At 46.0% G+C, this 12,737-nt stretch overlaps 1 long non-coding RNA gene across 1 annotated transcript; it reads right to left on the minus strand.

Moving 5' to 3' along the window:
• Nucleotides 1-564: 564 nt before the first annotated feature.
• On the minus strand, nt 565-11,730 carry LOC105524751. The gene is made up of 3 exons (XR_001003803.1): nt 11,642-11,730; nt 3,264-3,496; nt 565-1,598 (listed from the first exon to the last, which is right to left on the minus strand). It is a non-coding gene; the product is annotated as an uncharacterized LOC105524751 (long non-coding RNA).
• Nucleotides 11,731-12,737: the final 1,007 nt, after the last annotated feature.

Raw genomic sequence — 12,737 nt, forward strand, 5'->3', positions numbered from 1 at the left:
TCCTATCCCGGGGACAGAGGGAGACAAGTCCGGGCATCCACGAGAGCAGGAATCCCAGAGCAAAGGCCAGGAGTGGGACCGCAGGCAGAGTAAGGGGCCCAGGTGGCTGGTGCACCTGCCCTGAGGATCAGATGTCTCTCTGGGGCGTTATGACTACTTAAAGCTCTAGGCTCAGATTTTCCATCAGGCCCCAGAAGAGCCACTTTGGGGCAGCACGGAGACCTCAGAGCAATGAGCTCGACTGAGCGGGCTGTAGTTTGCAAAAGCTGCAGACCAGACAAGCTTCACCCTTCAGACCAAAAAGAAAAATCCCCTCTGGAGCCTGAATTGTTCGGCAAAAAAGATAAACGTATAAGCCAGTCCCAGATCTTAGAGCACCTCAATGGGACATGCGAATCATTTTCTGTAGATAATAAGGAACCCTTAAAAGAATAAGCCATTCTTGTTACAGCTTTTGAATGGTGATGGCTTTTGCCTGCAATCTCTGTATGTTTATGGCAAAATCATTATTTTGAGATGAATTATCTGGATAACTGTCGGAGAGGAACTGCAGGCTGCATTTCACCACTGATGCTCTTTGCCTTTCGCATGTGTTGCACGTATTCCCACCAGTTGGTGGTAAACTTTTGCATTTTTCAAGCCTCTCAGAGGACCGACCCACTTTCTGTGCAGTGTCAGAAGCTCAAGAGAGAAGCCAGAAGAAAAAGACACAGTAGCCTGTAGCCTTTGGTGCACATCTGCAAAGAATGCGTGCCTATTGCCGCTATTGCATTCTGCCCGGGGTTTTATTCATTCATCTTCTAAGCCAGACTTCTGCCAAGTCCCCTCACTTGTCTGTAGAACATTTCCGTACTGGCTAATGTTTTTCCATCTTACCTAGCCAAAGTTGTTTATATTCTCCCTGAGTGACAGAGCAAACAAAAGCTGGTCAAAAGCAAACACATAGGGTCTTCTGATCATTGAACCACTTTTGAATCTTTCATTGACAAAATCTCCACAGCGAAGAACACCTGCAATAGGTATCAAGCATAAACGCTTCTTCATCAATGGTTGCTTGCATGGACAAGGGCTCGGAAAGATAAGACCCCAACTGTTCCCTCAGAAAAGCGTTTGTGTTTCAGCTCATCCGGGATTGGAGAGCCCATTTCTTCCTGATGTGTGTCACTTGGAGGCCTCCAACCTGCAAACATCAGGATAGCTGCTTCCCTGCAAAATTAGGCAGCTGCAGGTTGACTCGAGTCTGTGTCTCCCGAGCCAGAATGTGGGACGATGCAATTGAATAAATGTGGGATGCTTTCTGCAGAGCATAATTCTACACGAGGACTCCTACAGACATATATACACACTGAGAGAGGCCAAGAGAGGATAATTTGGGATAAAAATGCCACAATCTCATGGCCTCAACACCAAACTGGTGCTGATCCAATTCTTCCCGAAATGAAATGTGATGTTTCTGAATTCCTTCTGGCTGCCACTGAAAGCCCCCGCTTTTCCTGGCGACTGCGGGAGGCTGCAATGTGGTGGGGGTGGGGCACGGAGTGCTGGGCGCTAAGCTCCCTCCTGGCTTCACATAAAGGAAGCAAAATCAAAATCCAAGCCTAAAAAAAAAAAAAAAAAAGAAAACTAAATTTAATTGGCTAGGAAACAGGATTCCTGGGGCCTCTGCTTTCCCAGCTTCCAGAGAAGGATTTAGGCTGGGACACTTCCCCGCCCTCAGGACAAAAAGAGAGAGAGAAAAAAAAAAGGATTAAATTCGGGTTGGGTCTGGCTAGTACAAATTGCATGCAGAGTATACAGTTGCTTTGCATATTGCATGTGCTTTCATGGAGAGGGAAAACGGGGGAAGAGGGAGGGCAGGGACACTGAAGAGGGGAAAAAATGAAAAAAACAACTTGCTGTTTTCATATGGTCGGATAGAACTGTTTTGTCTCTGTAACTGTGCAGAATGTCAATGGTAGGCACCGTGTCGTGACAAGATTTTTTTTTTTTTTAAGTTAAGCTAAGCTCACACCCAAGCTGTAGCCCCCCGAGGTACTGCAGCTTTAATTGTGTTCAGTATGATCTACAGAACAATATGTCTTGATAAATCTGAATGGCAACCCAGCGCACGGCTCCCCTTGGCATTGCTGCAAAGCCAGGCCTCGCTTTAGTGAACCCGTTCAGGAATGTGGGTTAATTCGACGACCCTTTTTACCCCCACAGCTCTGTTTTTGTGAGGTTGGCAGAAACTGACACGTTTTCTTTTGCTTAATTAAGTTGTTCAGTAGAAGGCTGGTCAAACAGTTGCATCTACGTGGGGAGTCTGGAGATGCACAGAAAGCCGTGGGCGTTTCCAACATAAAAAGGGGGATTCTGTTATTGTTTGGGTGTAGACGGGTCATTTTTTCAAAGTTACTGCTGCCTGAGTGACCACAACCCTGTGCGCAGCCCTGAAAGGACATTAAAGCTGCTTAAATACAACTACCTTGGGTTTATTTTTTAAAAGAGAGAGAGAGGGGGCGGGGGGGAAAGAACAAGCAGGAGAGAAACGAAGCGGTCTCATTTATGTAGCATTTTATTTCTTTCTGGACTTTTTTTTTTTTAAAGGCAAAGAGTGGGCTCATTTACATAAGAGATGCCCATACATTATGAATTACAGCTAGTATGATCAAACTCTCTTTCCAATCAGTAAAACAAAACTGGTACCATACCCATAGAAATTGCACTGGCCTTCTGAACAGAGGAGAGGGATCTAATCACCCTTCCACCAGACACTGGGGTTAGGAAAATGTCTAAAATCCCCGTTGATGAAATTCCTGCTTTCGTTCCGTGCTGATGTTATGACAGCCACACACAGTATCAGTCCCATGGATTCTCAAAGGAACTGAGGGCCTGATTGGAGGCCTCCTCCATCACGTCTCTGTCCCTTTTTGAAGCCTCCTATATTTCTATTCAAATTTATCATTGACATGCAGATCCCCCCTGGATTTTCTGTGGCTATTTGGTCCCAGCAAGAGTTTTTCTTGTTGCACATACTGTGTGATATATTTAAGAGGAGGCATGTGAAGGCACTGGCACCTGGGCTTTGGGGTCCTAGTGCTAACGATGAATGGCTTTGGTCTACTGTATGCCCTAAATTGTTCCTATTGATGCCACTGTGCCTCAGTTTATCCATAACAGCAGATGCCCAATGTGGATACTTAGCAGGCACCTAATATATACATTTCTGAGTTTCAGCTGCCCTCTTTCTCCCTCTGCAATAAAGCAATAATTGGAAAACTCACTGATTCCACAGCACCTGGCACTATCACTGGGCTGATAATCAACACCATGATTTTCAGCAGTTATGAAGCCCGGGCGCCCGTTGGTGAAGCATCAGGCTTGCAGAGCTGCTCAAGGGATATTTGCACATACCTGGTCTTGCAGAGAGCCGTTATGCCTGCTTGGAAGCCAGACACTCCAATTTTCCACCAAGTCCCAGCAGTTTTTGGAAAGCCTAAAGATCAGCCTCTTCCTTCTCCAGAGAGAAAAGACTTCATGGTCAAACATTTCAAGAGACTTCACCATGACTTTTTACTTCTCTTAATATACAAGAAAGAGTAGGCAATTATTTGATTGATGTTAGTTGCATGAATGGCAAAATGATTCTTAGGCCAAAGAACAATCGATTTTGGAGTATAAATGACTTGGATCAGCAGTCTACACTGATATCAGCTGTTTTTTTTAAAAAAAACAAACAGAAAAAACAAAACAGGGTCTCACTATGTCACCCAGGCTGGAGTGCAATGGCATGATCATGGCTCACTGCAGCCTTGATCTCCTGGACTCAAGCCATCCTCCCACCTCAGCCTCCTTTGTAGCTGGGACTACTACAGGCATTCACCCCCTTACCTGGCTAAATTTTTTTTTACTTTTTGTAGAGATGCGTTGCCGAGATTGGTCTTGACTCCTACACTCAATCGATCCTCTCACCTCAGCCTTCCAAAGTGCTGGGATTACAGGCCACCGTGCCCAGCTTGGTTTTTCATTACAAGCGATACCTGCTTACTCCTCATATTTTGCCAGAGTTGATTATAGATTTATACTCAAGACACCAAGCTCCTATATTTAGGTTGTGTATATTCAGGTTCCCAAAAATACACAAGAATTTGCCTAGATTTCAAGGTGCTTCCAACCTCTAAGTAGAGAGGATAGGGAGATTTTGAAGGCCTGTTTTGCACAACCATTCCCAAATGACTTATTACTCTGCAGAACCAAAGCCTGGCTGCACAAAAAAAAATGCAAAATACTTCCCCCGGTTCTGGTGGTCGATGTTTAAGGACCACACAGGACACTGGTCTGCAGTGTCCCTATCTTACTTCTCCCTCATTGATGGCTCGAGGAAGACCCCAAAATCTGGATCTGGTCCACTGATCTTCACGGTCTTAGAGCCACGATACTTAGGTCACCTGCCTTACTTTTAGGTCACCTGCCTTACTGCAAAATGGTCAAACTCAAAACTACGCACAAGTCTCACATACAACTTTTAAATCGCAGCTGACTGGCTGGTCTTAGCACCTTTTAAAGGGAGAAGTTGTGGGAAGCGAGTGAAGGCCTGAGCAGATGGGAGCCGAGATGTCCAGGCGGCAAGTGGCTGCCGGAGTCATGCCACCTGGCCATCTTCCCACAGTCTGGAGGGGGTGTGTGTGGCTGGCAGTTCCATTCCCGCTTGAGGTGGCGAGCCCTCTCCCCCTTTCCAATTCCCTGACAGCCCAGGCAGATTTTCCTTTGGCTTTTGAAAATCCAGGACATATTATTCCTCAAAGTCGCCAAGTTCCAGCTGCTAGAGAGAGCTGGCCTTTTGCTCTGTTGCCCCACCATCAAGCCTACATCTTTACACCCAGGGAAACAGAAGGCCTTCCTCCATGCGGGCAAGCCCACAAGAGTTCGGATGCTGCCGCTCGGGTCCTGCAGACAGAGGGGAGGATTCACAAGGGCTGGCCAGGAGCCATCCCACTAGCCCTGGCACTTGCAGCTCCACATGGAGCTCTGCGGCTCTTCAGGACAAAGAGGAGTGTTTTTATCAGCCCAACGTTCTGCTGACAAATGCATAATAAACTGACAGAAAGCGACCAAGCAGCATTTCAAAACCCCCAGTTACAGGGGAGGCCAAGCCTGAGTGGAGATGGTCACTTTCTGCAGGTGTTCGGCCAGTGTCCCTGCATTTGCATGTATTTGCATATACTGTCAAACAGTTGGCTGACAGAAAGTCTGAGGAGGTCTGGACACAGCCCAAACCTGTCAGTGGCTTTCTCCTTGCCAGTCAAGGTTGGCTCTGGCTGCAATTAAGGCAGGAAACGAATACTTCTGACATTGCAATATACCCAGCCACAGCTGGGTGAAGTTAAATGGAAAAGGGGGCTTTATTTAGAGAGACAAGATGCATGCTGGAAAAAAAACATGGGGAAGGCCAAGAGTGGTTAAATGCTCAGAAAGTGACACTCTACACTCATTCTGCAAAAGGAAACAAATATTTTTCAGTCCTTCCAGGTTGCTGTGCTGTGGTGTTATTTGTTGTTGTTGTTGTTGTTGCTTAGGGTGAGTGAGCAGATTTCCCTACTGAGTGAGGCCAATTCAGCATGCGAGAGGAGCTTGCCAGACACGACAACTTTTATCTTCAGAGTATCATCTCAGGAAGCAGGGAGGAAGTGCATCTCCAAACCGCATTTCCGTGACACACGTGCTACCCCATAAGGCTCCACTGTTCCGTTCAGTGTTGGCAAATAGGTAGCCATGGCTGGGAGGGGGTGAGAAAATTGGAGGGGGCCGCGCACAAGCATCATGTTGTCCCCCCACCGCCCTGCACAAGGGTTACAGCTCATATTAGCATATGGATTGCCATGGGAAAGAAACAAAATCAGAGCCTTCACTACTGTAAGAGTGAATGGCCTCAAGAGATGGAGGGGGCGGGGAAGGAAGAAAGCCGGAGAGGAGGGTTGTTGTTCTTGTTGTTTTTAAGAACACATGAGATTTATATTTTTGGAGGCCTGTGTCCTTCTGAGATGTTGTTTTACAGATTCTTTAAGCGAGACCTAACAATTTATTAAATACTTCATCTCTAAACAGTGGTGGGCACTAGAGTTTCATGAGCAGCAAACAATAGATTCTGTTTATTCGCCAACAATACAGACACTGTTTAGCTCCGGACTGCAAGTGGCTGAGCCATCTGGCTCATATCTCCACAGTAAAACATTGTCCGTGACACAAAAAATGACTACATCCCCAGGACAAACTAGTGTGACCTCTAAATAAAGCCTTCCTCTGAAGCTATGATATCACACTGCACAGGGGACACCAGCACAATTGAATCTGGTCACCAAAAGCCCAAGTGAGATAGGACTATGTAAATGGAATTTTATAGGAGACTTTTTGTCCTCCGGGGCAAACCATCCAGATCCGTCCACAGCACTGAAACATCTTTTTCATTCACCCCTGGGACAACAGTGTGGTTCTATTTGGCGATTGGCAGTCCTCTTTCTCCTGCAGCCTACCCAGGAAGCACACGTCCGTGTTCCCGAGGCAGCACCTGCAGCCTTTGCTTCCAGCAACTTTTCACTGATGCGGGCCCCACCTGCACCAGCCTTTTTGCTGATATTTCAGAAACAAGCGGCCCTTTCTCCTCCCTGCCAGGGAGAAGGCCCAAGTTTGCCAGCTTCTTCACAAATAGCCAAACAAGTCACTCTCAGCCTTGCGCCACCTGAATGCCCGCTTCACGAGGCAAACAAGTATACACACACACACACACACACACACAGACATACACACACAGACACACACACACACTCCAGCACCCTGTCCAAGAAAGGGGCCATTTCAATGGAAGAAGTGTCATTCTCCGGAAAAGACCCAATTCAGTCTCTACCACCAAGGCATTTGTGTGGCTGTTTGGTGGGAAAATTTCATTACAGAAATTGAGACATGATGAAGAACAGACCAAAAAGCTGGCTCGGCTTAAGCCTTCCACCTGTTCCAATTCCTGTTTGTTTTGTTTTTCAGAGCGAGAAACCCTGACCCACCCCTATGCATAAAACATTTTGCACACACGATGCTTCATAAAATAAGATCTCTCAGTGATTTTCCCATGCAAGCAGGTATTGGACCATTTTGCAGCCGGAGCCACCTGAGATGTGACACACTCAGCACCTTGTTGGAGATGGACAGGGAAGGGTGAATTCCTCTGTGAACTTTTGCCATCCCCATCACCTCACACAAACTACTTAACTGCTCAGCACCCATCCTCGGGTGTAAAAAAAGGGATAACATTTCCTTCTTCACAGGAACTAAATTTGGAAAATAGGTGAGAAATGCTTACCGTAATGCCTTATGTATAGTGAGCGTTTAATAAATGGAAGCTCTTACAATAATGAGAACAGATAATGGTAACACTGTTTCTATGACTCCTGGAATTCAGTGGGAAAACAGCTTCCAGGATACCAGTCACTCATTTAAATAAATATTGACCCTTGATAATAGTAACGTTTATTGACCGGGCACAGCGGTTTATGCTTGTAATCCCAGCACTTAGGGAGGCCGAGGCGGGTGGAACACTTGAGGACAAGAGTTCAAGACCAGCCTGGCCAACATGGTGAAACTCTATCTCTACTAAAAATACAAAAATTAGCCAGGTTTGGTAATGTAATCCCAGCTACTCAGGAGACTGAGGCAGGAGAATCGCTTGTACCCAGGAGGTGAAGGTTGCAGTGAGCCAAGATCGTGCCACTGCACTCCAGCGTGGGTGACAGAACGAGATTCTGTCTCAAAAAAAATTTTTTTAATCACAAATGTCATATTTAACCAAATGTAAACTAAGTTATGGGCCCTTGGCAGTCCAAACTTTGTGATAGGTATGTAAATCAATTTAACAGGACATGACGATATGGTTTCAGTTACCATCTATAGAACTCCTCCAGACATTTTCAGTAGAAATTTAAAGTATTCCCAGAATATCAAAGCTAGTGGAAATTTCCATATGGAAAACCTTCTAGACTTTATATCTTTGGAAGAATGCAAAATATTCACTGTTTACTCACAAATTTCCACCTCTGTTTTGTTAGATTGTTTCATTTTGGTTTTGCCTTAATACTTACTTGTGGAAGCTGTTGCACACATTGTATTATTTCCATGAATCCTGGTTAATATTTCCATGAATCCTGGTTAATTTCAGCAGGAAAACTGCTCCCAGGGTGACAGTCAACCATGCAAACAAATGCTGCCCTGGGAATCTGGGACCTATGAGAAGTCCAGCTAAGGACATATATGAATCCAATTAAACTTAGAAATACACATTTCGGATGGGAGGGCAAGGTCAAATCCTCTCATATATTGTTGGTGGAAATGCAGTTTAAAATAACCTTTGTAGAGAGTAATTTGATAGTCTCTACCAACATGTAAAATGTTTACACCCCCTGATCCAGGAATTCTACTTCTGGGACCATACTCTACTGAGCTATTCCTTCAAAGTGTGCAAGAACATATGTACAAGGGGGTTGATTATAATATTATTTGCAAAAATGAAACATGATGATAACCTAAGTGTCCATCAATAGAGCACTGTTTGAATAGCTTACAGTGCATCGGTTAAAAAGAATGATGGGGAGCCATATGTATAACATGCCCTATAACTACATCTATATCTATATGTCCTTATATAAAATTATCTAGAAGAGGCTGGGCACAGTGGCTCACACCTATAATCACAGCACTTTGGGAGGCCAAGGTGGTCGGATCATTGGAGCCCAGGAGTTCCAGACCAGCCTGGGCAACAATGGTGAAATCCCATCTCTAAAAAAATACAAAAATTAGCCAGGCATAGTGGAGCATGCCTGTAGTCCCAGCTACTTAGGAGGCTGAGGTGGGAGGATCACCTGAGCCCAGGAGGTGGAGGCTGGAGAGACCATGATTGTGCCACTGCACTCTAGCCTGGGCAAAGGAGTGAGAACCTGTGTCAAAAAAATAAAAATAGAATTATCTAGAAGAATGCATGCAACGCCATCCAGAAGATGAAAAGAGGAGGATTTCGTTTTTACAGAACGCCCTTTCATGGTATTTGCATTTTTTAAAATCAAAAAGTCATAATCCTTTTGGACTTTAAATTACCATGGGTACCACAAATAAAAAAATACCTTTCCCGGTCACTGTTCATTGTGAGGCTGCTGATATTCCTTGGCATAGGGGACATGAACTTTACAAGGGAGAAAGAAAGAAGAGCTGGCCAGCAAAACTTCCTGGATGCCCACTGTGAGAACGGGTTGACGCCAAAGGTTGAGGGAGTTACGGCCAAAGAGAAAAACTAATTCTTTCCCCTAAGAGACTTACCATGGCATAAGAAGTCTGTGGCTAGAGTAAATATAATATGGAAGGGCTGAGTGATTTGACTTACCCCGTCTGTGGGGTTTTAATTGTTTGTGATTTGCTGGTTCTGCAACAATACAAGCTATCTAATGTGGTGCTCAAGAGCTGAGCTCTGGGGTTCCACTATGGCCAGCTCTACACTTGCTGGCTGGGGAACTTTGCTACTTAGTATCTCTGAGCTTCATTTCCTTCTCTGTAAAATACTCAGATTATCTACCTCACAGGGCTGATATAAAACACTTAACACAGAGCCTGGTGTCTACTGCATACTAGGCACTATGAATCTAGAGGCTCGCGTTTTGAGTTACCCCTGCAACAGGAGGGTTTGCGCTTCAGCAGCCACACTCTCGGCCCACACCCCTGATCTGCATTTTCAACACGGCAGACTGGGGTAGGAATCTAGGGCCATGCAACAAAGGCAGGTTCACTTGTAAATGCTGAGGCAGAAACAGGCAGTTGTTTAAACAAGATGGCATTAAATCTACAAAAAAAAAAAAAAAAAAATCCCCGTCATGCCCGGAGCCACCTCCCAGGTGACGCTGGCCCATGGGATGGCGTCTCCTGCCAAGGCCACAGGGCTCCCCTCCCCGGGGCAGTGTGTGGCAAAGCTAGAGCTAGTTTCAGTGTTGAGACCCCCCTGCCTCCCCCGCTGCCTTCACCCGATAATGTTTCTGTTTCTTCCCGGGTTCCTCCTCCATCCTTCTGGCTTCATTCCGGCAATTTGCACATGGCCCTCGTAGGCAACCGTACCCTGCACCCTACATGTCCTTTTTGCAGTATCACCTGCCTTCACTTGAGCGATTCACTCTTCCAATTCCAATCCCCACAAGAAGAATTTAGAGGGTCCCACTTATCTTTTCAAGTTAGGAAAACCAGTCAAAAATTATCAGCAGGGGGTATAGACAGTGGCCGTTTAAGCCTATTATGGGGCGGTGGGTGGGCAGGCCGTGACTGACACCTCTAGCAACCAATGAGACTGAGGAAAGAGACTCTTCTGCCTTCCAATTGGTCAGCCCTGGCTTTTGAAGGCCCTGAGCTGACCAGACGCTATCCTCCCACCTCGCAGGTGCAGAGGGACCCAGGGGCCGGTGGAATGTTTGGCTCTGTTTTCTGTGACTAAAATATAATTGTATTTGTGATCTAGAAAGCACATGACTTTTTCCCCATAGCTATTTTATTACCAGCTGTAAGTCATACCAATGATGACCCAAGTCATTCTTGTACGCTTATCTTGTTTTCATTACTAATACCAAGGCTTTACCTGCATATAGTCTCTCACTTTTGATAAACTACTTTCACACATGCTAACTTGGAAAATATATGAAATGAAGCGTATCTTACTCTCTCCTTTCCATAGAGAAAGAGAATGAAGCTCAGAGAGGTTCAGTAATTTGCCCAAGGTCACACAGCTAGAAAAGTGAGACCGGGATTAGAATCCAGCTTTTTGTACTCTTAAGTCAACCCTCCTTCCATGTTTTTCAACGTTTTATGCGGTATTCAGAAAAATATTTCCCAAATAAATGAGATCTCACTTTCCCCTCTCTCTCATGTTTCCCATTTTGGAAACCTTTACAGTTTAAGGGTCAAGACAGTAGATAAAGTTTTTTAAAACATAAACTTTCCACAAGTGCAGAAGTAAAATTTCTTAATAAATAGGAAAAGATTGAGGGCAGATATATGAATACACTGATGAAACAATAACTTACAAGATGGGCCTGGCAGGAAGTAACAGTGTCCCACACAAATTCTCGCTGTTGAAGGAATGCCCCATCATTACAGCAGAGGGGGTCATAGACTCAGGCTTTATGCCTCGTGCTGAACGTCTAACCGCACGCAGAGTTAGTGACCCATGGACAGAGCCTGTCACCCCTCCCCAGCCTCTGTGCAATGGAGACGGCTGTGTCTGCTCCTCTCTGGCCTCTGAGCAGAGAGGAGTGACCCAAAAGGATAGGCTGGCTTTGGACTCTGTCCTCCTGTAGGATATCAGAACTAGGTGGAAACCCTCACGCACCTTGAATGTGGTGGCTCTGGGGACACCCTGGGCCCACATCTTTGCTTCTGGCCACATGTTTATGGTTCTGAAACTTATCACTGGGTGGCAGTTTGCCAGAAAATAGGGAAAATGGGATCATGGGGTTCCCAGCATGCCCAGAGCCAGCTCCTAGGTGACCCTGGCCCTGTGAACAAAGTTCTCACCAAAACGAGGAAGAGCTTTCCTGCCCCACCTCTCTTCTCATATTTGGGGCCAGTCGGTGGGGAGAAACTTTCTTACCACATGTGGCCTGTGTTCTCTGGTCTGGTGGGATAGCAAGGTCTTGCTGTGCACAGGTCAGGCCCCAGGTGTCCTCCTTCCCTCCACCCAGCCACTGACAAATATAGCTCTTCCTTTGTTTTGCCTTGTGAACAAAGTTCTTAGATGCCTTAAAGGAAAAGAGATTTTTCTTATTCAAAATGACCCAGAAGCCATCCAAGGCAAACAACTCACCCAAGGGCAAGCAGGCAACTGCTGACAGAGGCCTGGCCAACTAGAACCGGGCCCCCGGGCACTGGGTGCAAAGTCCAGTACCCTGAAGAAGCTGCCATCAAAGGAGTCACTCATCCCAAACAATGTCGGGCATTGACCACTGAAAACAAAAGCTAAGGTAGAGAAACTGTCAGAGGGGCCTCAGCTTTCCAAGCCTGGGTACCAACACTCTGAGTCCTCATTGGATCTTCTTCCGAAGACCGACTTCTGCAGGGAGACTCTCGGTGAGTAAAAAATATATAAACAAATACAAACAGGTCAGTGAGCCCACCAATTACATCATATCCGATGGGATAAAGCCAGTGTGTCAGGGCTGGCCATGGGCTCAAAAATGTGTGCATGAGAATTAATGTGGAATCATGCCGGGCACGGTGGCTCAGGCCTGTAATCCCAGCACTTTGGGAGGCCGAAGTAGGTGGATCACTTGAAGCCAGGAGTTCGAGACCAGCCTGGCCTACCTGGGAAAACCCCATCTCTACTACAAATACAAAAATTAGCCAGGTATGGTGGTGGTGCAAGCCTATTAATCCCAGCTACTCAGGAGGCTGAGGCAGGAGAACTGCTTGAACCCGGGAGGCAGAGGTTGCAGTAAGCTGAGATTGGACCACTGCACTCCACCCTGGGCAACAGAGTGAGACACTCTTTCAAAAAAAAAAAAAAGAATGTGAAATCCACACATGTTGAATCAGAAAAATTTTCTACTGCCCCACCTCCCTTTAGCAAAGGAGGACAGGACAATGAAGAATCTATTGGCAAAGCAGGGAAAACAGGCTACATTGCTTGCCGAGCCCCTGGAATTCTGAGAAGGTGCTTCTCCTGTGATAGTGGTCACTGATATGGCAAG

Source organism: Colobus angolensis, unplaced genomic scaffold (assembly GCF_000951035.1).
Source record: "Colobus angolensis palliatus isolate OR3802 unplaced genomic scaffold, Cang.pa_1.0 Scaffold506, whole genome shotgun sequence".
NCBI lineage: Eukaryota > Metazoa > Chordata > Mammalia > Primates > Cercopithecidae > Colobus > Colobus angolensis.